At 40.9% G+C, this 25,129-nt stretch overlaps 1 long non-coding RNA gene and 1 other non-coding gene across 6 annotated transcripts; both read right to left on the bottom strand.

Annotated features, from left to right (window-relative positions):
- Positions 1–1,116: 1,116 nt before the first annotated feature.
- On the bottom strand, positions 1,117–25,129 carry LOC112664423 (uncharacterized). Of its 5 annotated transcripts, XR_007402931.1 has the most exons (7): positions 24,847–25,127; positions 19,033–20,492; positions 17,858–18,071; positions 15,015–15,163; positions 14,505–14,646; positions 2,736–2,948; positions 1,117–2,066 (listed from the first exon to the last, which is right to left on the bottom strand). It is a non-coding gene; the product is annotated as an uncharacterized LOC112664423 (long non-coding RNA). The 5 variants fall into 5 exon arrangements; XR_003139704.3 differs by having other exon boundaries at positions 14,505–15,163; positions 24,847–25,129; XR_004806011.2 differs by lacking the exon at positions 14,505–14,646 and having other exon boundaries at positions 24,847–25,126.
- On the bottom strand, positions 23,198–23,301 carry LOC112665180 (U6 spliceosomal RNA). The gene has a single exon (XR_003140270.1). It is a non-coding gene; the product is annotated as a U6 spliceosomal RNA (small nuclear RNA).

Genomic DNA, 25,129 nt, shown 5'->3' with positions numbered 1-25,129 from the left:
CCCTCTGCCTGTGTCTCTGCCTCTCTCTCTGTGTCTCTCATGAATAAATAAATAAAATCTTTAAAAAAAATACAGAGATTATCCTGGCCCAATGGAATCACATGAGCCCTTAAAAGCATCAGAGAAAAGCAGAGGGGGAGGTGAGAGATTAAAAGTCCAGGAAGGGTTCAATGTGCCTGGCCAGGATTCTACTGCCTTTAAGATAGATGAGAACTGCATGGAACTGAATTCAGCCCACAATCTGAATGAACCTGGAAGCAAATTCTCCCCACCTCAGCCTCCAGAAACACAGCCCTGCCCACACCTTTACATCAGGCACCTGAGACTCAGGGCATAGAGTCCAGCCATGCCTTGCTGGACGTCTGACCTATAGACTATGAGATAATAAAAGGATGTTGCTTTAAACTTCTAAAATTGTGGCAATTTGCTACACAGCAATAGGAAATGAATACACGACACCAGCCTGCCTTTCAACACCAGAGTTGAGTTCTAGCCAGGAGGCTGGCCTGCTACGAGAATACCATGTGGCCCCAGCTCTTCATGGGCATGTTAGGCACTGCATTTGCCGCTACCCACCTCCTCTGATTATTCCCACATAACTCTAATATATCCCCTGCAAATCCTTCTCCACTTCTCCCAGTCAGTGGATTGCTTCCTCTCTGTCATCCCATGCTCTTCATGAAAACCACCACATGGTGCCTTAGTTCTTCTATTTGCTATATGCTGTCCTACCTTACTAGGACATAAGTCGCCAGTGGAGGAGAAAGCAGGAAACTTTCATCTTTGAATACCCACCTCCTGAGTAGACATATGGTAAGTAGGTGAAATGGCAAAGCAGAATTCATACCAGCTTGTAGCCAATGACCCATGTCTGCAGTATGTCTGAAATAATTCTTATAATGTTTATTGTGAAAATCACCTAAAACTCTGCATGCCCTTGAGAAAAGACAGTTATCCAATTTCTAGCCCATGTGGTGGCTTATGGAATGGTTGTCTTATGGCAGGTCTTTTAAAATGGATTTTCCCTCTTACACTTTCCTACAAGGTTTCATTTTTAACTATTTTACTTTCATATGTTTGTATATAGTAAAATCAACAGAGATGGAGGGATGGAGCTTAAATGGCAATTTTGTCTATTTAATGAAAGATTTTGTCTATTTTGTAATGGAAAAAAAAATTAAAAGTCTGGTAACCATGCCTGAGAATGTGTGTTCCTGGCAGCTTCTCTGCTGGTGGGGAGAATGTACCTCTGCAGGGAAAGAATGAAACGGATTTAGAAAGCACAGCTTTTAGACACCAGTTACCAAAAAGCGCACCCCATAACAGTACCTCTGGGATACTGTGTAAGTTTGCTAGGGCTGCCATAACAAAATACCACAGACTGGGGGGCTTACACCACAGAAATTTGCTTTCTCACAGTTCTTCAGACTAGAAGTCAAGATCAGGGTGTTGGAGGGTTGGTTTCATCTGAGGCCTCTCTCCTTGGCTTGTAGATGGCCACTTTCTCCCTGTGTTCCCACATGGTCTTTCTTCTGTGTGCTTCTGTATCTAGATTTCTGCTTCATCTAAAGACAGCAGTCTTATTGGATTAGGGCCTTCACGCATGACCTCACATTAACTTATCTTTGTAAAGATCCTACCTCCAAATAGGGTCACATTCTGAAATGCTGGGGGGCTAGGACTTCAACATCGAATCTGGTCATGGGGAAGGGGCACAATGAAGCCTGTAACAGGTACTAATTCCCATATCCTCACTTTGGAACCAAGGAAACAGGCCCAGAAAGGATAATTGACCTGTCCCAGGTCACACAGCTTGGATGAGGCGGCACTGGGATCATAAACCCAGATGTACCAGCCCAAAGGCTCTGCTTTCCTCTGTATAGAAGTAGCTGCAGGGACGCCTGGGTGGCTCAGTGGTTGAGCATCTGCCTTCGGCTCAGGGCGTGATCCCGGATCTGGGGATCGAGTCCCACGTCGGGCTCCCTGCGAGGAGCTTGCTTCTCCCTCTGTCTGTGTCTCTGCCTCCGTCTGTGTGGTTCTCATGAATAAATAAATAAAGAAAGAATCTTAAAAAAAAAAAAAAGTAGCTATTAGGTAGTTTCAGCTGAGAAAAAGTAAGTCCATATTTAACCAAAGGATTCTACCTAATTGTATTTGCCAATTATTTCCTAGAATCCTATGAGATTTGGTACAATGTTTTACTTTTTTTAAAAGATTTTATTTATTTATTTGAAGGAGAGAGAGAGAGAGAGAAAGAGAGAGAGAGAGAGAAATGTGAGCACAGGGGGAAGGGCAAAGGGAGAGGGAGAAGCAGACTTCCCACGGAGCAGGGAGCCCGATACAGGACTCCATCCCAGGACCCCAGGATCATGACCTGAGCCAAAGGCTCAGGCTCAACCTACTGAACAACCCAGGTACCCCGGTGCAGTGTCTTAAACACCAAGATGCCAGAGTCAGGATATGTGGGTAAAGACAACATAGTTGACAGTAGAGGGCAAATCTTCTCAACTCATCTATGTGACTGTGCATCCATAAGCCTGCTTAGCCTTTGACCCCATCTCCCTCTCCTTCCTCTTATTCACTCTGCCCCAGCCTCATTGGCCTCCTTTCTGATTCTCAAACATTCTGCAGGGCCTTAGCTCCAACCAATCCCTCAGCACCCACCTGCCCAACTCCCCACCCTTGTGTTTGTTCAGATCCCATTTCCTCAGGGAGATGGGCCCTGACCCACTTACTCAATGCTTTAATCCACTCCTGCTCTCCCGCTGCTCTCCTTTCCTGATCTTCTACTTTCCGGCATTGCCCTTATCACCTCTACTGCACCATATAATTTTTAATCTTTCAGGTTTATTGTTGAGTGCCTGTTTATGCCTGATAGAATTGCATCTCCATATAGGTGGAAATCTCTATTTTGTCCATAAATATTTCTCAAGCATCTGCAACAGTGCCTGAAAAATAGAAGGTTTGCAACAAGTATTTTTTAAAAAAGATTTTATATATTTATTCATGAGAGACACAGAGAGAGAGGCAGAGACATGGGCAGAGGGAGAAGCAGGTTCCTACAAGGAGCCCTATGTGGAACTCCATCCCCTGATCCGGGATTATGCCCTGAGCTGAAGGCAGACACTCAACCGCTGAGCCACCCAGGTGTCCCGCAACAAGTATTTGTTGAGTAAGAATTTTTAGAAGTGGTATGAAATGGTTTCAATCAATACCTTGCAATTAACCACAGAAAAGAGGAGTGTGAAGCTATTTCCAAATGACACTTTTCTCAAGGCTTCCTCCTCCCCTCCCTTAGGAGGCCCAGAGCCCCACTTTGCATCTTACCTATGCCCTGATGGAGAGACGGTCACTTGTTTATTTCCCTCAAGCAGAAGGGCTGTTGCCAGAGCTGCAGTCTGACCTAGCTATGTATTCTTTGAACCCTGAAAGAGTTCAAAAATGAGGTCTGCTGTTTAAAACCCTGGTCTGGGGACGCCTGGGTGGCTCAGTGGTTTAGCACCTGCCCTCAGCACAGGGCGTGATCCTGGAGACCTAGGATCGAGTCCCACGTCAGGCTCCCTGCATGGAGCCTGCTTCTCCCTCTGCCTGTGTCTCTGCCTCTCTCTCTCCCTGTGTCTCTCATGAATAAATAAATAAAATTTTTAAAAAAAGAGCTAAAACTATAAAGCTCTTAAAAGAAAAACATAGAGGCAAATCTTTATGACCTTGGATTTGGCAATGGCTTCTCCAATGTGACACCAAAAGCACAAACAACCAAAGAAAAAATAGATAAATAAAAGAATAGATAAATTAGATTTCATTAAAATAAAAAAAAAAGCTTTTGTCCATGAAAGAACATTATTCAGTGAGTGAAAAGGCAACCCACAGAATGAGGAAAATACTGTATCTAAAATCATACACAGGTATCCTCTGCTTTTTGAAAGTTCTCATTGAGCCACTTAGGTGTTTTGTTTTTGTTTCTTTGTTTGCTTGTTTTACTTAGCTTTATTGAAAGACCTACATTAGTATCTGTTTTCACTAACCAAAAGAAAACTGAAGAGGATTTTCGTTGTTATGAAAAAGATGAAAAGCAAAAGCAGCATTCAGCATTGGGTTATTTTTCCTTTTTAAGAAAATTTATTTAAATTTAATTAATTAACATATAATGTATTACTGGTTTCATAGATAGAGGTCAGTGATTCATTAGTCTTATATAACAACCAGGGCTCATTACATCATGTGCCCTCCTTCATGTCCATCACCCAGTTACCCTGCCCCCTCCTCTCCAGTGACCCTGTTTGTTGCCTATGATTAAGAGTCTCTTATGGTTTGTCTCTCTCCCTGATTTCATCTTGTTTTGTTTTTTCCTCTCTTCCCCTATGATCCTCTGTTTTGTTTCTTAAATTCCACATGAGTGAGATATATGATAATTGTCTTTCTCTGACTGACTTACTTCACTTAGCATAATATCCTATAGTTCCACCCACGTCATCGCAAATGGCAAAGATTTCATTTTCTAGGGTTGAGCAATATTCCATTATATATATATATATACACACTAATTCTTTATCCATTCATCTGTTGGTGGACATCTTGACTCTTTCCATAATTTGGTTATTGTGGACATTGCTACTAAAACATTGGTGTGTGGGCAGCCCGGGTGGTTTAGTGCCGCCTTCGGCCTTGGGTGTGATCCTGGAGACCCAGAATCGAGTCCCATGTTGGGCTCCCTGCATGGAGCCTGCTTCTCACTCTGCCTATGTCTGCCTCTCTCCCCACCCCCACCCCCGTGTCTCTCACGAATGAACAAATAAAATCTTTTAAAAAAATAAAATAAAAAATAAAACATTGGGGTGCAAGTGCCCCTTCAGATCATTACATTTTTATCTTTGGGGTAAATACCCAGTAGTGCAATTGCTGGATCAAACGGCAGCTCTGTTTTCAACTTTTTGAGGAACCTCCATACTACTTTCCAGAGTGGCTGCACCAGCTTGCATCCCCACCAACCCAGAAAGCGTTCTCCTTTCTCCACAAACTCAATTTAGCCATTGCGACAGGTATGAAGTGGTATCTCACTGTGATTTTAATTTGTATTTCCCTGGTGCCAAGTGATGCTGAGCATTTTTTCCTGTCTGTTGGCCAATTTGTTCAGCATTGGGTTTGCTTTGAGCCCTAGAGGCAGCGTGTACCCTGAGCAGCGAGAATGGCGCCACCACACTCCTTTCCTAGGAGCTACACTCAGCATCTCAGCATCCAGCTGCCATACTTAAGAACTCTGTCTTTGAACACATGTGCTTTATCTCAACTTATTTCGTGCATCCATTAACAAGATGTGTCCTAAGGTATCCGAAAAGCCTAAGAGGTTATTTTCGGGGTCTCAGAACACTCAAAAATATTTCCATATAAGTTGACCCTTAAACAACATGGGTTTGAACTGTGTGGGCCCAACTTATATGCAGATTTTTTTTTTGAGACAAATACAGTATAGTATTGGAAATTTATTTTCTCTTACGATTTTCTTAATAATATTTTCTTATTTCTAGCTCACTTTATTGTAAGAACACAGTATATAATACATATAACAAACAAAATATGTGTTAACTGTTTATGTTATCAGTAAGGCTGCCAGTTAACAGCAGGCTATTACTACTTATCTTTTGGGGAGGCAAAAGTTATATATGGATTTTTGACTGCACAGGAGGTTGGCACCCCTCACCCCCATGTTGCTCAAAGGTCAACTGTAAATTAATAGTAACTGCTTCTTCACTTTACACCATTTTAGATTTCTTAGGAATATTCTGCCTTTGGATAGTGGGGAAAACCTATATCTGATAAGGGTCTAGTATTCCAAATATAGAGAGAACTCTTACAACTCATCAACAACAACAAAAAAGGAACCCAAGTTTTTAAACTGGGAAAAGGACTTTTCTCCAAAGAAGATAAAAAAACGGCCAATAAACACATGAAAATATTCAACATCATTCATCATTAGGAAAACACAAATCAAAATCACAATGATATACCAGTTTGTATTCAGGAGAATATCCATAACAAAATCAAAAATAGAACAAAGTTGGAGGACTCACATTTCCTGATTTTTTAAGTAGGCTCCACACCCAGCATGGTCACATTTCCTGATTTTTAAATTACAACAAACCTACAGTAATCAAACAGTGTAGGACTAGCATAAGGACAGACAGATAGATCAAAGGAACAGTCTACAAAGTCTACAAATAGGGGCACCTGGGTGGCTCAGTCAGTTAAGCGTCTGCCTTTCGCTCAAGTCATATCCTGGAGTCCTGGGACTGAATCTCACATTGAGCCCCTTGCTCAGCAGGGAGCCTGCTTCTCCCTCTGCCCCTCCCCCTCCCTGTTATCTCTCGCTCTTCCTCAAATAAATAAATAAACTCTTTTTAAAAAATCTACAAATAGACTCTCACATATATAATCAATTTTCAGCAAGAGTGAATGAGAGAGGGACAGTCTTTTCAACAAATGATGCTGGGACAACTGGATATCCACATGCAAAAGAATGAAGTTTGACTCTTATCTCAAACCATATATAAAAATTAACTCAAAATTCATCAAAAACATAGGGGAATATCTTTATGACATTGGACTTGCAAAGATTTCTTGAATATGACATCAAAAGCACAGGCAACAATAAATATAGGTAAATTGGACTTGATCAAAATGTAAAACTTAAAAAAAATGTAAAACTTTTGTGCATCAAAGATGCTATTAAGATAGTAAAAAGACAACTCACAGAATGGGAGAAGATGTTTGCAAAGTGTATATCTGATAAGGGATCAATATCCAAAATATATAAAGAGCAACTAAATTCAACAACAAAAAAATGCAAACAACATGATACAAAAATGGGCAAAAAACTCTAAAAGACTTTTGTCCAAAGAAGACATACAAATGGCCATTAAGCACATGCAAATATGTTCAACAACATTAATCAGGGAAATGCCGATTAAAACCACAATGAATAGCACCTCACACCCATTAGGATGACTATTACCAAAAAAAAAAAAAAAGGAAAATAACAAGTGTTGGCAAAGATGGAGAAATTGGAACCTTGGTGCATTGTTAGTGGGAATGTAAAATGGGGCAACCTATGTGTAAAACACAGTGGGATTTCCTCAAAAAGCTAAACACAGAAGTACCATATGATCCCAAAATTCCAATTCTAGATATACACCCAAAAGATCTGAAAGTAGGACTTAAACATATACTTGAATACCAACATTCATAACAGTAGTATTCATAAAAGCCAAAAGGTGAAAACAACCCAACCCATCTGTCAGTGAATGAACAAAGAAAATGTAGTATTTACCTATACTGTAGAATATTATTTAGTTGTGAAAGGGAATTAAGTTCTGACACATGCTACAATATGGAAAAACCTTTAAAACATGTTAAATGAAATAAGCCAGGCACAAAAGGACAAATACTGTATGATTCCACTTATATGAGATACCTGGAATAGATAAATTTATAGAAATAGAAAGTATAATAAAGGGTACTAGGAGCTGTAAAAAAGGGAGAAGAGAGAGTTATTTAATGGGGACACAGTTTTTGTTTGGGATGATGAAAAAGATCTGGAAATGGATATTGGAATAGAGTTGGAATGGCTACAACATTGAATGTACTCACTGCCACTTAAAAATGGTTAACATGGCAAATGTAATGTTACATATATTTTGCCACAATTAAAAATTTCAAAAATACCGCATATATTACAGTTCAGACCTTGTGCTGTAAAATTCTATGGATTTTTAACAAATGCATAATGTCACTGTAATATTATAGTAATAATGATAATTATTGTATCATATGTAACATTTTGTCACCCTAAAAAATCTGCTATGCTTTACCTACTCAACAATTCTCCCTCCCCACAAACCCATGGTAACCACTTATCTCTTACTGTCTCTATAGTTTTGTCTTCCCCAGAATGCTATGTAACTGGAACCAGGCAGGATGCAGCCAGCTGTATAGAGCAGCATCTTGCACTTAGCAATATGAGTTTAAGGTTAATCCATCTCTTCTCATCGCCTGATAGCTCATTTCTTCTTATTGCTAAATAATATTCCATTGTATGGATGGAGCACAGCTTGTTTAACCTTTCATGTATTAAAGAACATCTCGGTTGCTTTCAAATTTTGGCAGTAATGAATAAAACTGCTATAAACACTCGTGTGCAGATTTCATGTGGACATAGTTTCAAATCAATAGGTTTATCTTTTATTTTTAATTTTTAAGTTAACGTAAAATTAACTTTAAAAAGTTTGTAATTTTGTAAGTTTTAACACATATATAGATTTGAGTACAGAAAATTCCATGACCCTAAAAAACTCATTTGTGCTACTCCTTTGTGGTCAAGTCCTTCTCGTTCCCAAACCCTCAGCTACCACGGATTTGTTCTCCAATCTATAGTTTTGCCTTTTCTAAAATCTCTTATACATAGAATCATATGATTTTGAGTCTGGTTTCTTTCACATAGCAAAATGCTTTAAAGATTCATCCCTGTTGCTGGATGCATCAAGAGTAATTCCTTTTTACTGCTGGGTGTACATTGTATGGATGTTCCATAATTTATTCACCCACTCACCTATGACAGAACATGTGGTCTTTCCAATTTCTGGCTACTATGAATAAAGGTGCTCAAAAGATTAATGTACAGATTTGGGGTCAATATAAATTTTCATTTCTCTAGGAAAAATGCCTAAGAATGGAATTACTGGTCAACTGGTCAAGGCATGTTTAACTATTACAAAAGATTGGTAAACTGTTCTCAGACACTATACCATTGTGCATTCCCACTAGCAATGTATAAGAGTTTTAGTTTCTCAGAACGCCTATCAACATGCTTGGAACTGTCATCTGAAAAATGTTTTAGCTGTTTTAATAGGTGTGTAGTGCTACTCATCACAGTTTTATTTTTATTTTTTTTAAAGATTTGTTTATTTATTTATTCATGAGAGACACAGAGAGAAACAGAGAGGCAGAGACACAGGCAGAGGGAGAAGCAGGCTCCACCCAGGGAGCCTGACGTGGGACTCCATCCTGGGTCTCCAGGATCATGCCCTGGGCTGAAGGCAGACACTGAACTGCTGAGCCACCCAGGGATCCCTCATCACGGTTTTAATTTGCATGTCCCTAATGACTAATAACATTGCACATTATTTCATGTGCCTATCTTCTGTATATCTTCTCTGGTAAAGTGTCTGTTTAAATATTTCCCAATTTTATATGGCTGTTTGTTTTCTAGTGTTGAGCTTTGAGAGTTCATTACATATTCTGCATATAGTTTTTGTTAGGTATGTGATTTTAAAATATTTTCCCCAGCCTTTGGCTTGCCTTTTATTTTTTTAATAGTATCTTTGGCAGAGAAAAGTTATGTAATCTTGATCAAGTTCAATTAATAATTGTGCTTTCGATATCATAATAAGAATTCTTTGCCTAACCCAAGTTCATGAAGGTTCTCTGTTATGTTTTCTTCTAAAAGTCTACAACTTTATGTTTTATATTTAGACCTATGATACATTTTGAATTAACTTTATATACAGTATGAGGTGAGGTTCGAGACTCATATTTTATTTATGGATGTCCAATGATCTAACACCATATGTTGAAGACTAATCTATGCCTGCTGAACTGTCATCCTTGTCAAAAATCAATTCACCAGAGGTACCTGGGTGGCTCAGTCAGTTAAGCATCTGCCTTCAGCTCAAGTCAGGATCTCTGGGTCCTGGGATGGAGCCCCCGCATTGGGCTCCCTGCTCAGTAGGGAGTCTACTTCTCCCCGCCCTCCATCACTGCTGTGCTTTCTCTTTGTCTCTCTCAAATAAATAAATAAATAAATAAATAAATAAATAAGTAAATAAGTAAATAAAATGTTTAAAAAAAAATCAATTCGGGGCACCCGGGTGGCTCAGTGGTTGAGTGTCTGCCTTAGGCTCAGGTCATGATCCTGGGATCCTGGGATCGAGTCCTGCATCAGGCTCCCTGCAGGGAGCCTGCTTCTCCCTCTGCCTATGTCTCTGCCTCTCTCTCTGTGTCTCTCATGAATAAATAAATAAAATCTTTTTAAAAAATCGACTCACCATATTTAGGTGGATCTATTTCTGGAATTTATCCTGCTCTATGTTAGTATCTTCTAAAAGTTGAAGCAGAGAAAGATCTTATGCCAATAGTACATATGAGGAAAAGGTTAACAGAAATCCTCTGTACAGGCAAAATTGACATTGGATTAACTATCTAGCCCCTTTCCCCTAGAAACTTCACAGAACTGGAATGTTTACACTCTATGTTAAAAATGAGCCCTGATTGGTAAAATGCCTCTGGAGTACAAGGACCCATGAATGGTGTATTAATGCCTGGTAGGAAGCCATGGCTCTGGGCCTCCCTGGGTATGGGGACTTGTAACTGGGATTTGTGGCCCTGGAAGCTCTGTCTGCAGGACTATGTGCAGAACTATGTGCAGGATGTCACAATACCTAGTTGGGACATGAGCTTGGCTCTCACTCCCACCTCTATTATCTCATTCTCTCACATTTAAGCACCCCTGTGGACTGCTCTGTGCCATCTATGAGACTACTGCTTAAGAAACATACCTGACTGCCATGTCAGAACACCATATCCCAACGTCTATTCTTGGTGAACCCAATGCCAAGCATGGACTTATTACAGTCATTGAATATGATTGCCTAGTTAAACCTAAGACCAGCTGCTGGTTAGCATAACAGTAACCAACTAATTCTGCCTTGTACCACTTCATGTAATACATCTGTTTCACTGTTAAAATACCTATGGTCAAGAATAGATTTGTTTGAGGTCTGTGTGTAATTAGAAAAATAGTTATACTTCACCTCCTAGTAATGCCTAACCTAAACACCATCCTCTCCTCACTGTAATACATTTATACTTGCTTTTGTTCAGTGTCCCAGTAGATAAAAATAGTCAACATTACTTGCTTTCACCTGGGAAAATTAATGGTTCACTTGGACCCAGTAATTCACTAAAGCCTCATCATGGTTAAACCAATACTCTTAAGGGGGCCACCTGGGTGGCTCAGGTGGTTAAGCATCTGCCTTCAGCTTAGATCATGATCCCTGGGTCCTAAGATCCAGCCCCGTGTCAGTGTCAGGCTCCCTGCTTGGCTCTGCCCCTTCTCACCCTACCCTCCCACTCACTCACTCATGCTCTCTCTCTCAAGTCAATAAAAAAAATCTTAAAACACACACACACACACACACACACACACAAAACAACCCAAGACTCTAAGGATATGCTATTCCTATAGGTGACCACTCTGATTGTATATATAAATGACTTCCTCTGAGGTTCTCCTGAGGTAGATGATTCTAAGAGTTGCTATAAGTATTTGCTCACTACAGGAAGACATGTCAGCTAAAGAAAAGACAGTATTTAAGAGATTACAAAGACATGTCAGCTGAAGGAAAGACAGTCAGCTGAAGGAAAGACAGTATCTAAGGAGAGATTACAAATTATCAAAATTACCCAAAACCAACCACTAGAAGACAGTAAAAAAGAATTCTGAGATTAACTGGATATTACGCACAATGGGTACCAAATTTTTCTGAAATAGCAAGGACTTGACACCATTTGACTAAGCCAAACCTTTTAGAACCTCTTTGATGGAATGGAAAAAGTAGCAATGGAAAAGGCTTCCTATGGTCTAACAAGATCTGTCTACAATCTCCTAAACTGTATCTCCCAGACTGTCATAAAGCTTCCTTTTGTATGTACATGAAAGAAAAGGTTAGGTCACGATCTAAAGCTCTTATCACACACTACATATCAGAGATCTATCGCCTATGATTAACCCATCTTTTGACATAGTATTTAAGGTATATCCAATTGTCTTAGAGCAAATGCAGCTTTAGCTAAATTAGTAGACACATCTTCAGATCTTGTACGGGAACTTTTAAATCTGATGGTACCACATGCAGCACAGTTCTTACTTCTAACTGAGATCATCTATCATTTTTCTGCTACTTAACTATGAAATACTGTCACTTTTGCCTTCTCATATACTGTTCTTTGTTGTAATATTCTGAAAGTAGCAACTTTTTTCTGGAGGTATAAATAGTATTTTGTAAATAGCCTCCTGATGATTATGATTCTGCCTATAAAATTTGCCCTACTTTGGGTGATCATCAACAACTGGAACCTCACTTTGACCAACATAATAAATGAGTCCAGCCCTTGGAGCTCAACAGTGGTTAGTTGTAGATAGAAGAATAACCTTGGAGTTTGCACTATTGCTAATGCCCCATATCTACCTAGATTTTGTTCCACAGGCAAGATAGAACAATCCATAACCAAACTTAAGGGGAGACGCAACCCGGCTACTCAATGTAGACTCAGGAAGTTAGTGGGATTTGTCTTCAAATCTGGGATATACTGGGTCATGATTTCTATGTGCCTTCCAGTCCCATCTTATAATATTCTTATTTATTCTTGTTTGTCTCATAGTCATTTAACATCTGTTGCCCGGAGTCACAAATGTACATCAATCAAAGTCAAACAAAATGAAAACATGTTGATTGATACTCAATTGTTAATCAGACTTCTAGAAATGAAACTTCATCTTCAGGAAGGATCAGTGAGAGAACTCTGCCTAGTTCCTAGAGTATTTCCTGAAATTCTAATGAATGGAAGATTAAAAAGAGGGACTGAGGAAAAAAAATTTCTATCCCTCTACAAAAAATGATCTGCCCAAAACAATGAATAACTACTATAATTGGTTTTAAATGCATCCTGATTAATCCATGACAACTTCATATCAGTAATCACACTTCTTTTTTTAAAGATTTTATTTATTTATTCATGAGACACACACATACACACACACACACACAGGCAGAGACACAGGCAGAGGGAGAAGCAGGCTCCATGCAGGGAGCCCAACTTGGGACCCTATTCCGGGTCTCCAGGATCACGCCCTGGCCTGAAGGTGGCACCAAACCACTGAGCTACCCAGGCTGCCTAGTAATCATGCTTCTTAAAACTAGCCAATTAGCAAGAGCCTCCTTTCAATGGGAAAATTTCTGTAAGTTAGCCAAACCTTAACAAATCACTTGCTTTCACAGTTAAGTTTTTTTTTTTAAATCCTTAAACATTCCCACTTTTGAAAATCCACCAATCCCTGAACTCTTGTGTGTCCTAAGACCCTGTATAAGGCCAACAACATTCTGCACTGCTGTTAGAGATTATGCTTTACAAGTATAGTCCTGACTTGCTTACAAAGCAATAAATCCAAATATCTTTGTTTTATTTTATTTTATTTTTTTTCAAATATCTTTGTTTTAGAAAGTAACAAGTGCCCTCTTTCTTAATTATAATTGTAACTTTTTATTTGTCTGGATTTCGTGTTGTTGATGATATCTGTCAATTTAAGTTATGACTTGCAATTTTTATTATAAATAAGTGTTTATTTTTTATCTAAAAATAATTATTTCATTCAACAAGTGTAGATTGTGCACATATTATGAAGAAACAATGGTAAACAGAAACAAAAATGGTCCCCACCAATAGTCTACTATGGAAAGCCAGACATTTACCAAATAAACATACCCAAATACACAAAACATAGAACAATATTCACACCACCCGTGAAAGATTAACAGCTATAGGAACTGCCTTCCTGCTGTAAACAATTAAAAAGTGGATAAAAGACATCAAACAACCAACTTCTGACATGGTACAACAGAAAGAACAGGACTGAGAACCCTGAAAGAAAGGGAACATGAGATAAGTCCTATTCTTGCTCTATAGATCACCTGGAGAGAATTTTGAGGGTTTTTGAGGGCACAGTTAGGGGAAGGCAAAAGCAAACAGAGCTTGGCTGGAGTAGCTACTGGTGGAGCTACTGGTGGAGTAGTTTCCTGACCTATTTCCCTGCTTCCTCCCACAGCACCTTCCAGTCCATTCTCCAACAAGTCAGATTAATTTTTATTAATATGTAAAGAGAACCAAGTAATTCCCCTGCTTACAAAAATGGCTACCTACTTTACTCTAAATAAAATCCAAAGCCCTTGAGATGGTTTGCAAGGCCTATCTACTTTTCCTCTCTCTCCTCTACTCCTGCCACTGAGGTTCTCATGGAGCCAGCTTTTTGCAGTCTCACAACCTTCACAAATGCAAGAGAAGGCCTCTCCCTTCCATTCCTACTTCTGTGTCTCACTTTAGGTCCTAAACGCAAGGTCCATAGGAGGCCTTTCTTGATAACTCCCATCCTCTCAACCATAGTTAGGCTCCACTGTATTCCCTCAAACATGGTACACTGTACTTTTTCATCTAAGCACTCATCAGTGTTTGTAATACTATATTTATTTGTGTGAGGATTTGATTGTCATTCTCTCTCCTAGACAGGAGATCTTTGAGATTGGCTCAGCATGGAATACGTAGCTGTAAACATCGCAAACATAATACTCACTCAGAAAATACTTATTGGAACAATGAGTCAATTATAGATAACCACTTACCTCAGAATTAGGAGGAGACAGGTTGGTGTGTTATTAGGATTTTCCCATTTTTTTCTGAAAGAATTTTGGGAGGCCATTCTTCTGTGCATGTCTCCAGAACTACAGACTGGAGAGGCAGACTTGCAGAAGTACATTACAGCTTCTACCAAAGAGAAGGGTCAAGGCTCACCTTTCCCCATGGTATCACTTCCATTCTTGCCTATGTACCAGGGAGGAAATGATTCTTACTTGGAAGTCATACAACCAGGCACGTTTATTTTGCTTGCCTCTTAGAGTGTGTGCTGGTGGAGGCAGGTGAGTAAGTTCAGCACAACCACACAAGAATTTTTCTTCCCACTTCCAAAAACTCAGGGGAAGAGAACGGAAAACAAAGGGTCTGGCAGTTAAAAACTCCTGGGACACAGGGCTGTGAGCTTGTGGCTGAGGGGAACAGACCCAGCCAGAGTTCTGGGCCAGAATTCAAGGACCTAAGGGAATGAATGCTCCACGTTAATGACGGCAAAGCTTTACCTTTTCTGAAGGCTTTAGAGTATAAAATGACTGCTTTATTGCTTCAGGTCCTGAAGTTGCAGAGGAGAGTTCCATTTATACACTTTAAATGAATTCATAAGCAATAAGGTCTAATACTGTAAATGGCAAAATCTTCCCCTCAGCAAGTCCTTCAAATGGCAAACACAACAATGGCAGTTAATGTATCATTCAGAAGACGCTCATAATCAATTAACTCATTACACTTGACTATTCAGCCTGTTAATCCAAATTTAATCATCACCTCAAAGCTGGTTGACCATTATCAACTACAACTACTAAATGTCCCATTAAGATAATGCACTGTATGCAAAAGTACAGTCTCAAGCCAGGGACACACTGACTTTAAGAGGGATTTAAAATCTTACACCCCTGGGGCACCTGGGTGGCTCAGTTGGTAAGGTCTGCCTTTGGCTCAGGTCTTGATCCCAAGGTCCTGGATGGAGCTCCTGCATCTGACTCTCTGCTCAGTGGGGAGCCTGCTTCTCTCCTTCTCCCTCTGCCTGCTGCTCTGCCTGCTTGTGCGCTCTCTCTCTCTCTCTGTCAAATAATAAATAAATAAAATATTTAAAAAAGATTATACCTCTGCCCCCTTCCCAGAAGCAATACTCTTCCCCCTGGCCAGAATTTCCTCCTGCTAAAAAAAAGGGCATTTCTATGGTCTCTGCAAGCTCTATTCACCGAAGCTTTTCCCATATTCAAGGCTTGATAGAGTGTACACTGGTTTATTTTTAGCCCAAAGGCCTCTAAGGATGAGGTAAGAATTCCAAGCGAGTTTCAAATTTGCAATACCAATGACCCTAATGGACAAGTTCCGGCTGCCAGAACTAGATGTGAAATATCTTGTCGGGGCACCTGGATAACTCAGTCAGTTAAGTGTCTGACTCCTGATATCAACTCAGATCAATATCTCAGAGTCTGGGAACGAGTTCCAGATCGGGTTGCATGCTGGGTGTGGAGCCTACTTAAAAAATAGTAATGAATAAAATAAAACATAATAAAAATGTCTTAGAGCTACTGAATCATACTAAACTTTATTTTACAAATGAGAAAACTGAGATCCAGGGAAATTTCATTTCTTCTGATCATCCTACTTAGCTTTCAAGATTGAGTTCAGCCACATACCCATAAGACTTCCTTGACCACTCCTTGCTGTCATCAACCACAAATTTTACTGTGTGTTATGTGCCAGTCTCAATTACAGGCACTTGGGATCCACCAGTATACAATTGAAACAAAAATCCCTGCCCTTGAGTCACTTACATTGTAGCAGGGGACAAGCAATCAACAATAAGTGTAATAAATACTATAAATCTTAGAGTAGGTGGAAGGCTATAAATACTGTGGAGGAGAATAGAGCAGGGAAAAGATCAGGAGTGCCAGAGAGTGGGGGTTGGTTCATTTGTGATTTTTAAATAGTCATGTAGGCCTTGTTGAGAAGGTGGCAGTTGACAAGAACCTAAAAGGGGCAAGGAAGTTAGTTATATGGGCACCTGGGAGAAGAGTATGCCAGGCAGGGGGACCCCACATGCAATTTTTTTTTTAAGATTTATTTATTTATTTATTTGAGACAGAGAGAATCCTTAAGTAGACTCCAAGCTGAGCAGGGAGCCCGATGTGAGGCTTGATTCCAGGACCCTGAGATCATGACTTGAGTTGAAATCAAGAGCCAGACATCCAACCTCCTGAGCCACCCATGCACCCCAGCACATGCAAATGTTCTCAGGTAGCAGCAGGCCTGGTAAGCATAAGAAACAATGAGCACATGGCTGAGAGAGGTAAGGAATAGAGAGGAACACATCATGCAGAACTCTGCAGACCACTGCTGGGGCCATGGCCACTGCATGGTTTGAGCAGAAGAGTGAGATGATCCACAGAAGCCCAGAAACCTGAACGGTTTGCAGTGACTTAGGTAGGAGATGATGGCAGCTTGGAATCAGTGGTAGCAGTCAAGTGAGTAGAGGTGAGAAGTGCTTTAATTCTGGTCATATTTTGAAAATACAACCAAAAGATTTGGTTGATAGATTGGATGGACTATAAAAAAAGAGTGTTTCTGAGGCTTTTATTCTTCTTTTTTTAAGTTTAAGCTACAGACTCAACTAAATACTCCAATTCATCAGAATGTGTCATAATTGTTTTTCCGTCTTTCACTCTGCACCAAGCTGAGGGCAGATATATATTCACTTTTACATTCCCAATGCCTACTGCAGCATTTATTTTTATTTTTACTTTTTTAAATGTTTTATTTATTATTTATGATAGTCACACACAGAGAGAGAGAGAGAGAGAGAGAGAGAGAGAGAGGCAGAGACACAGGCAGAGGGAGAAGCAGGCTCCATGCACCGGGAGCCCGATGTGGGATCGATCCCGGGTCTCCAGGATCGCGCCCTGGGCCAAAGGCAGGCGCTAAACCGCTGCGCCACCTAGGGATCCCCCCTACTGCAGCATTTAATAAATATTTGCCAAATAAATGAGCATAAAGCATAGCAGATGTGAATTCACACTGGACCCAAGACTGTCTTTATCATCTCTTTGCCAGGATGTGTTCTGCCTCAAGTATGAAAATCCATTTGCTTATATCAATAGAAAGATGAGGTCAGTCAGGCCCCAAATAAAAGAGTTCAGGCTCCATATGATGGTTTTCCTTTCCTGACTGTAGCAGTTTTCTATTGCTGTGTTAACAAATTACCACAAATGTAGTGACTTAAAACAATGCACATGTATAATATCAACTTTCTATGGGTTAGGAGTCCAGGCACATGGTCTTCTGTTAGGTTCTTACAAGACTACAATCAAGGCATCAGCCAGGTTGTGTGTGATCTTACTTGGAGGGTGAACTGAGGAAGATTCTTGTTTCCAAGTTTATTCAGGTTGGAGACAGTTAATTTCCTTGGGCTGTAGATCTGAAGGCTCCAGCTTTTTGCTAGCTATTGGCTGGAGGCATCCTGCTGTTTCTAGAGGCCAGCTGCAGTCCTTAACTACATGAGCTCCTTCAACATGTCCATTCACTTCATCAAGCCCACAAGGAGAGTCATCAGTCTGTTGAAAAGAAGTTATATAGCATAAAGGAGGGGCGCCTGAGTGGCTCAGGCGGTTAGGCATCTGCCTCAACTCAGGGCCTGCTCCCAGAGTCCTGGATCAAGCCCTGCATCCCAGCTCAACAGAGAGCCTGCTTCTCCCTTTCCCTCTGCCCCTCCTCTTGCTTGTGCTTGCTTTCTCTCTCTTTCTGTCAAATAAACAAAACTAAAAACTAAAAAAACAAAAACAAAAACAAAAACCATAAAGGAATTCCAGGAGGGACATCCCAGCACCTTTATTAGTTAGAAGTGGGTGACAGGTGAAGCCCACACTTGATTAGGAGAAATTACACAAAATCATCAACATTGGGAAGTGGAAATCATTGGGGGCCACGTCAGGGTCTGTCCACCATAATGACTTCCATCACTAGAATTTTTCACCAACCCAACCATTCTGACCCAGTGTTAGGTCTGCCCTCTAGACTTCGCTGTCCACTATTGTATCCACAGGCCCCACATGTAACCAGTGTGATGAAGAAGTGAATTTTGAACTTCTTTTAAAACTTTAATGAATTTATACACCAACGTTGGTTTGCAATAAAACCCTGAAAAATATAAAAAATAAAACTGAATGAATTCAAATTTAAAACTGAAACTCGACTCAGCTATTGGAGAGATCTTTATGTGTCTTTGGAACAACCTGGGTATGTGAATCTAATTCTTCAACGGACTTTTATGAAATCTAGTTACCAATCTAGTATCTTCACGGAAAATTAGTGTTCACAGGGCGATATGCTGTCGTTATAAAAATCACCAGATTTCAAAGACTCGGTATTTTAAAAAAAAAAAAGAGAGAGAATTAAAAAAAAAATCTCATTTTTATATTGATTACGTGTTGAAATGATAACATCCCGTATCTACTGGGCTGAACAAGATATATCATGGAAAATACTTTTCCTGTTGTTTATTTTTAACTGGGTTACCAGTAAATGGAGAGTCACACACGCGGCTCGCATTCTCCCGCTGAGACAGCACGAAGAGGCGCGGAGCTCACACGGAGCTCGGAAAGGCGCACCATCAAAGCTGGCGAACAAGGCGAGACCAACGCCGAACGCTCATCACATCAGGCCCGCGGCTCCCCCCCAGCAGGTGAGCCGCCCCGAGCCCAGGGCTTGGAGCCGGCGCGCCGCGGGACGAGCTGCGCGCATGCGCGTCGCGCCCCGCTCCGCTCCGCCCGGGAACGCGGGGCGCCTTTTGACCCCGCCGCCGCGCCGTAGGTCGCGCTGCACGCCGCCGGCTACCATGGCGGACGTGTCCGAGAGGACGCTGCAGCTGTCTGTGCTGGTGGCCTTCGCGTCCGGGGTGCTCGTGGGCTGGCAGGCGAACCGGCTGCGGAGGCGCTACCTGGACTGGAGGAAGCGGAGGCTGCAGGACAAGCTGGCGACGACTCAGAAGAAGCTGGACCTGGCCTGAGACCCCGCGCTGTCGGCCCCCGCGCGCCCGCCTCGCCTCGTCCACGCTGGGGCTCCGGCGGGGCTCGGGCGGGAGCCGGGCGAGCCTCACGCTCGCCGCCGGCAGCGCCTTGCTCGTTTGGGAGAGTCGGTGAGCAGTACTAACGGTGCGGGGACTAAGGGGAGACGTTGGGGGCGGGAGCGCCTGTGGATGCCGCATAGGAGGTAACTTTCCCCCCAAGACACCAGAAAGAGGAGGTTTTGTTTTCCCCAGGACTTGCACTGGTATCCCAGTTTAGTTCAGTGCGTGCCTTTAGCGGGAGTGTCTTACCACGTGCAGCACTGTTGCACCTTGACATTAAACTTCAAAAAGGAAAATAATGGAAAGAAGGAAAGCAAGTAAGGTGGAGGTATTCCTGCCACCCTCCACCCCCTTATCATTCTTTTTGATGATATCCCTGGTAGACAGTGTACATCTTCGCATTCATGTTCTGTGATCTCCAGTCTGAATTCTTTCGTTGTTGACAGCCTGGTTTCGGCGGCCTGGAAGTTAGGGACCTTGCATCTAGTGATAGCTTTTATCATCACAGCTGTGCAAATTTAATTATCTGTTCTTAGTGTAACTATGGATAATAGCTTATGGTTCATAGCTTAACTCCGCAATAGAATAATTTGAAGGTTTTTCTCTTTTCTGTTTCCAACAGTTTGTCGAAGATGGACATAGAGCACTGGACACCTCTAACTTCTTTTGCACTTTATGAATCAATTTTATTTTCAAAATAAAAAAAAATTTTAAACATCTTTGAATCTTTTATTAAAAGGAAAGGAGTATCTTGCCTACCAATAAGTTTACCGCATCAAAAGATCTGGATTCTCAAGACTGATCTATTAGTGTTTTTGAGCAGGTATCTTCTTTCTATGCCAGTTCCTTGGTACAACCGCAAAGCAGATGGCCTAGGGATCGTTATGAATCCTTCTGGCTGTTAGTGAACCTGTTAAGGAAAGCAAGGCGCTGTGTAAAAATAACTGGGTTAAGGTAAACTTAGTTAATATACAAAGCTGTATATGCCCCAAGCATAGAGTGACAACATACTCCAGTGATTACTGGCAAAAATTTCATTTATGTCATTGTAGAATATGTATTAAGGGAAAAACCCACTTGACTAGAACTTAGTGATAAATTCCAATTATTATCTAAAAATCAAGAGTAGGTGGCTAAGTCCTTGGTTATTTTTTATTTGCAAGAGGTGTTTTCTGTAACACTGTCCTTGCTCATTCTTATTAATTTTGTGTCTCAGCACATTTAGCAGCAGTTCCATATTAACATAAAATTCAGGAAAGTTGTTTCCACACAAAGTTTTTAAGTATTTTTTCCTTTTCAGTGGGGCCATTATGCTTCATTACTTCTAACTCCTGTTTTCATTCTGTGAATGCAGGAACTAAAGTGCTAGTTCTTAGAGCTCATCCCATCTGGACTGCAGTTTGCTTACCAACTATATGAGAAGATAAAGGCCATTAGGTGGGAACTCGCACCTAATGGCCTTCCTCTTAATGGCTTTGTTGAGGGAAGTGATTTTCAACAAGGCTGCACAATATATAATCATCGAGAGTTTTAAAAATACTGATCTCTGCATGCCACTGCTCACAGATTTTTTTTTTAAGGATTTTATTTATTCATGAGACACAGAGAGAGAGAGGCAGAGACACAGGCAGAGGGAGGAGCAGGCTCCACGCAGGGAGCCTGACGTGGGATCGAGTCCCTGGGTCTCCAGGATCATGCCCTGGACTGAAGGCGGCGCTAAACCACTGAGCCACCGGGGCTGCTCTGCTCACAGATTTTATGTAGTTTTGGATGTGCCTGGGCATTGGGATTTTTAAAGCTCTGCAGGTGACTGTATGCCCAGCAGAGGTTGAAAACCACTGGTTTTGAGGCTTTATCTCATTAGCTTTCCTTTCTCAGAAGAGAAGATGCACATTGTCTCTTCCAAGGCTGACTCCTCTGTGGCCTCAGTTTAATTCTGCATCTTACCCCTACCATATCCCCTCCCCACGAGGACCTTGCCTATTCTCTACTACACCATTTCTATCTAGCATCTACAGTCTCTCCCTGCTTTCCCTCTACAAATATGCACAGATCTTGACTAAAACCATCATTTGCTAATTAGAAAAAGTGGTCCACTATTACTTCCTTCTGTTATGCCCACTAACCTGCTGCAGTCTGCTCTCTGCATACCCCCCCCCCCCAGCCATTGTTATCTAATGGCCATTTCTGAATACTTAATTTTCACCTCCAGAGTATTTGATGCCAGTTTCTCCTCTGAAATTCTTCCCACACTTCCCTAATAATTTAAAACTTCCCTGTGTTTCCAGACTTTTATCACTGCTTCCTTTTCCAAGTTTCTTAAACTTCAATCTTTGGTCCTCTGCTCTGTCCTTCCCTTTTGATTACTCAGTCAAATCTTGAGATTTCTTCAGTGCAAAAAGTGGTTTTATTAAAGCATCGGGAGAGGACCTGTGGGCCAGAAGAGCTGCACTGGGGTTGTGAAAAGCGGAGGTTATATAATTTCAAGTTGGCAGGGATAGCCTAAGTCTCTAAGGAATTTTGGAAACAAGGTTTCCACAACCTTGAGGGGGTTAGCTCTTGTTAGGAAAAGATCATTTATTATTGTTTAGTAAAAACTCAGTCATGAGACCCTTCAGATGAGTGATCATGCTTACGGGATGATTGTCAACTTGTATCTTGGAGCAGGTAGAGATAACGGATGATTGTCAAGTTGTATCTTGGAGCAGGTAGAGATAACGGAAGTTTCCAAAGGAATTTTTCTATGTTAGAGTAGACTCAAAGGATCCTGGGGGTCAGGCTAAGATTGCTTTTTGCCCTCAGCAAAGTATTAACATCCAGGTAGCTGAGTTTCTAGAGGAAGGTCACTGCCTGTTTCAAGGACAAAGGGCTGTAGGTGGTAAGGAAATTTAGTTTTCTTTTTTGCCTTTGCCCCATCACTTTGATTCTCAAAATGACATCAAAGGTTAACAAGAAGTAACTGACTACTGTTAAGATGACTATGCTGAGCATTACAAATCAAAAGAAATGTAAATTAATAAAAAAGGCAGTTAGCTGAGGATAATCTCATGCCTTATAGCACACTGAATACTTCCATAGTATTTCTTAGCCTTAAATGTGCACATGAAACACTGGGGTAATATTAAAATACAGGTTCCGATTCTGTAGTTCTGTGGTGGGGTCTGAGGATATGGATTCCTAACAAGCTCTGGGTGATGCTGATGATGCTGATCTAAGACTCAAATGGAATAAATGGTTATAACCAGAATATGGAAAATGTATAAAATTAAAATTATCTTTCCACTTGAGGTGAAGAAGAGTAGTAAGCTTTTTTGCATCCTTCCTCATTGTTCATATATATATATATATACACACACGTAGGGGTTTTATTTTTACCAACATAGAATTATACTATATTTATGACCCTGCAATTTTTCATATAAATATGGAAATCCTTATAAGTCAGATATAGAATATTTTGTCTAATTTATAGATGTATATTTATAGATGTATATTTAAAATAAATAAGGATTTCATAAAATAGATTTTGCTTGCCTCTTATAACAAGTACTGATTTATTAATCCATTTAAAGATACAGCAGTCCTTTCTCATTTGTTGTTACAAACGTTTTTTAAAAAAATATTGAATACTTCATGAATTTGCATGGCCCCCTTGTGCAGGGACCATGCTAATCTTTATATCATTCCAATTTTAGCATATGTTAGCATATGTGCTGCACAAGTGAGCCCTGTTACAAATCTTTTAAAAAAATTTTTATTAGAGAAAGCGCACGCGTGTGCACACACAAGTGGAGGAGAGAGACAGAGGGAGAGGGAGAAACAGACTCCCTGCTGAGCAGAGACCCAGACATGACTCTGGGCTGTATCTTAGGACTCTGGGATCATGACTTGAGCTACCCAGGCGCCTCTATTACAAATTTTTTTTTAATGAAAATACCATCTGGTTAGTTAAGTGAATTTTTAAGTATCATGAGTCATAATGGACAAGTTAATTCAAAATAGACATGAACTACAAAACAGATAATACCAAGCATCGTCAAGGATATGAAGAACAAAAACCCATATAGGCAGAGTAAATTAGTACAACTTTGGGAAAATAGGCAATATCTACTAAAGCTGAACATAAGACATGCCCTGTAGCCTAGCATTGTGTACATGTTTGTACTAGGTATAGATGTAAGTAATAGCACTGTTTATAACAGCCCTATACTGGAAACTATCCACATGTCCAGCAACAGCGGAATGAATATCACACCCTGAAATACCAGAGAGCAATGACAACTGAACAAATTAGAACTACAACAACGATAGAGGTATGTCTTACAAACATGTTGAGTGAAAAAAGCCCAAGAAGCCAGTACATACTGCATGATTTCATTGTACAGTTTTAAAAGAAGCAAAACAAATTGTTGTTAGAAGTTAGGATAGTGTTTACTTTTGGCCTAAGGGGTGGGTAGGGATTAGGAGGGGAAGATTATTTAGGGTGCTGGTAATGTTCTGTATCCCAGTCTGGGTGATGTGACATGGTGTATTCAATGTGAACATTCAGTTAGGTGGACACTTGGTTGTCACGTTTCTCTATGTATATTTGGAAAAAACAGTATTCAAAATTAAGTAGCATAGTAGTTGGGCCTATAGAATCAACCTGTTTGTTTACTGAAGTGCATTCATTTATATTAGTGTAGTTCATCATTTGAAAAGTGAACTCCCATCACGATCATTTTTATTCGGTGTAGTGCAAAGTTTGGGAATTGGGACTTAAAGGATTCAGTACCATCTGGGAAAATGTTGTTATAATCTCCGGGAGAGGAGATATAAAATGGAGATCATAATTATTTGTTCACATACTTGTTGAACAAAATCACCATCCACAGAACTCAGGATGGACAACGTGACAATGTGCAAAACTAAAGTGAAATGGAACCAGCGGTACCCCAAATGGCAAAGAATTAAAAACTGTCCTTTCAGGGGCACCGGTGGCTCAGTGGTTGAGCATCTGCCTCTGGCTCAGGTCGTGATCCCGGGGTCCTGGTATCCAGTCCCGCATCAGGGTCCCTGCAGGGATCCTGCTTCTCCCTATGCCCCCCCCCCCCCTCTCTCTCTCTCTCTCTCTGTCTCTCATGAGTAAATAAATAAAATCTTTAAAAACACACACACCAGTCCTTTCAAGTGAGAATATGCGACAAAACCATGTATCCCAGGAAGGTCACATAGGAAAGCTATCCTTGCAGTTAACTTAAGAACTTAAGATGCTTAAATTGTACCTTAAGATGAGTTCAGCAACGCTGGCATCAGAAAATAGATGCCATAATACCGAGAACCCCGGCGGTGGTGGCGTGGGACTCCTGAAGTACTGTGGGACATGTAGTTTCCACGCCGTTGAGCCTTCTCTGCCACCTTCACCCCAATCCTGCGGGTTGACCAGTAAGGGAGGACTGATCGGAGAGCCCAGGACCTGCGGGGTGGCTACTGCGACAGACGACGACCTGCACGTTCCTCTTCCATCCGTCCCCCCCGCCCCCTCACCGCCGGGCTGCGAGGCGGGCG

The sequence above is a fragment of the Canis lupus genome, chromosome 17 (assembly GCF_003254725.2).
Source record: "Canis lupus dingo isolate Sandy chromosome 17, ASM325472v2, whole genome shotgun sequence".
Lineage (NCBI taxonomy): Eukaryota > Metazoa > Chordata > Mammalia > Carnivora > Canidae > Canis > Canis lupus.
The sequence above is the reverse complement of the archived record's forward strand: the minus strand, read 5'-3'. Positions and strand labels throughout refer to the sequence as shown.